Here is a 1,959-nt window from a genome sequence, read left to right as displayed (position 1 = left end):
GAACGCGAATCATGGAGCGAGACCAAGTCTCGATTCCTGATCACGAAGTAAAAGGAAGCCAAAGGTAGCATTGGCAAAAAGGGTGGCTTTAGGTAAGTCACAGCATGTGAAATGCCGTAATGACGGGTACCAGATAGCGCAGGTGTCTGATTTCTGCAATGCACCATTGGTGCACTTTGTGTCGTTAACCCTTCTGAATTTTTTGCTGAATTTTAGATGCACACTTTCTCAGCCGTAAGTTATGGCTTGGCGAACTGGCAATGGATATTTTGCTATCTACTTCTTGAAGCAGATCATTCATTGTTTCTCAGTTTCATCTCTTCTTTGATGTTAAAAGTTACACAAAAGCACACATGTCTATGGTATAAGCTTGGAACGTGCTGTAACTTATGCTATCCATATGCAAGAACTTATATAATAGTAAGCTACTAACGCTTGGCAAAATGTTTTTTTTTCAGGACAAAACGGTCATGCGGCAAAAACTTGCGCATCAAATAAACTGTGAACTTGGCAGCCACATCACACCACTGCAGGTGGAAAATAAATGGAAAACAATGGAAACAGCGCATAAAAAATCTAAAGCAAAGAACGATTCACCTGGCCATTCGCAAGCAAGCTGCTTGTACGAACGGCATGGACTGCAGACATTGCAGTTTGTTCACGTAGATATCCTCAGAAGATAATCTGCCATTGTATTTTCTTGACAGAGAACTCTGCGAAGTGCAGGAGAAAGAGCACCATATTACCCCTGTGGCATTGCTCGCACCAGGAAGAGTAGTTGCATAAGTTGACAATTTAACTTTTTTTTCTAGAACGCAATTTTTTAAAACTGTGCCATCTTATTATGTTCACACAATGTGAACTGGCATGTTTTAGTTGTGGTTTTAAGTTGCTTTCGCATGCTGGCATGCATGTGTTTGTCATGCGGGCCTGTACACAGAAATCTTCACTAATTAACGAATTCTGATTATTGTACAATTCAGATAAAGATGACTTTCTTGAATCTGCAATTAATTTTTTACTTCACTTTATAGTGACTTCTCCAGCTCTTAAATACGCTATGTACGCTGCTCTCCTTACAGGAATGGCAAGAAACCAAGCTACCTAAAGCAAATTCCTCTGTCACTCTTCTTGTATAGCTATAGCATGGAGCGAACAATTTTGTTATCTTGAAATTAATGAACCTTTAGTAATGAAAGCAATAGGGAAGAAGAGAACATGTTGCCCTACAATGGGCCTGCTGATGTTGAAGAGGAACCAACTATGCCCTCCCGCAGCACCGAAGCAACACCAGCTAGAAGATGTCGGCAGGACAGGACTGCAATCGGCAGCCTCGTAAAGGTGCTGCAAGACGCCAAGGCACAAAAGAAACAGCAGCAGGAGGAGAAGATGAGTCACTAGAACGCGTAGTGCAAGCTGCTGAGGCAAATAAATGAGCATCGAGTTCAAGTTCACATTGCTCCTGTGTGCATTCTTTTTCGGTCAGCACTGGTGCTGGGCTACTACCTTCCCTTGGCTTTCACAGTGTCCTGCATTTGTGTCAGTCTCACTCAGCTCTTCATCATTACCAGCATCATCATAAGCAGGCAGGTCTGCAAGCTCTGCAATGAAGTCCCTCTCAAAATTGCACATTTTATGGAGTACACATGCTCACATGACTATACGGCAACACTGCATAATTGTCTTTGCATCGACAAGATACAGTCATCTGAAGCGTCGCTTCAGAAGACCGAAGGTGTTCTCAATGGCAACTCTCTGTTGGCTGCGAAACTTGTTAAATCGCTTCTTCCATGCAGGAAAACTTGAGCCTTGTATGGTGTTAAAAGCCAAGGCAATAGGAGATCTGCGGAATCTCCGAGTATATAAGAGTCTCCGCATTTGGCTGCAGCTTCCTCAAAGAATATGCTCTTTCTCAATAACCGTGGATCATGTGCAGAACTAGGAAAACCAATAAAGACA

The 1,959-nt window shown here is 42.6% G+C and overlaps 1 pseudogene; it reads left to right on the top strand.

Annotated features, from left to right (window-relative positions):
- The first annotated feature begins 470 nt into the window (after window positions 1-470).
- Window positions 471-1,436, top strand: LOC149326315 (uncharacterized; annotated as a pseudogene).
- Window positions 1,437-1,959: the final 523 nt, after the last annotated feature.

Source organism: Amblyomma mixtum, chromosome 10 (genome assembly GCF_055824585.1).
Source record: "Amblyomma mixtum isolate Tamu chromosome 10, ASM5582458v1, whole genome shotgun sequence".
NCBI classification, from domain to species: domain Eukaryota; kingdom Metazoa; phylum Arthropoda; class Arachnida; order Ixodida; family Ixodidae; genus Amblyomma; species Amblyomma mixtum.
The sequence above is the reverse complement of the archived record's forward strand: the minus strand, read 5'-3'. Positions and strand labels throughout refer to the sequence as shown.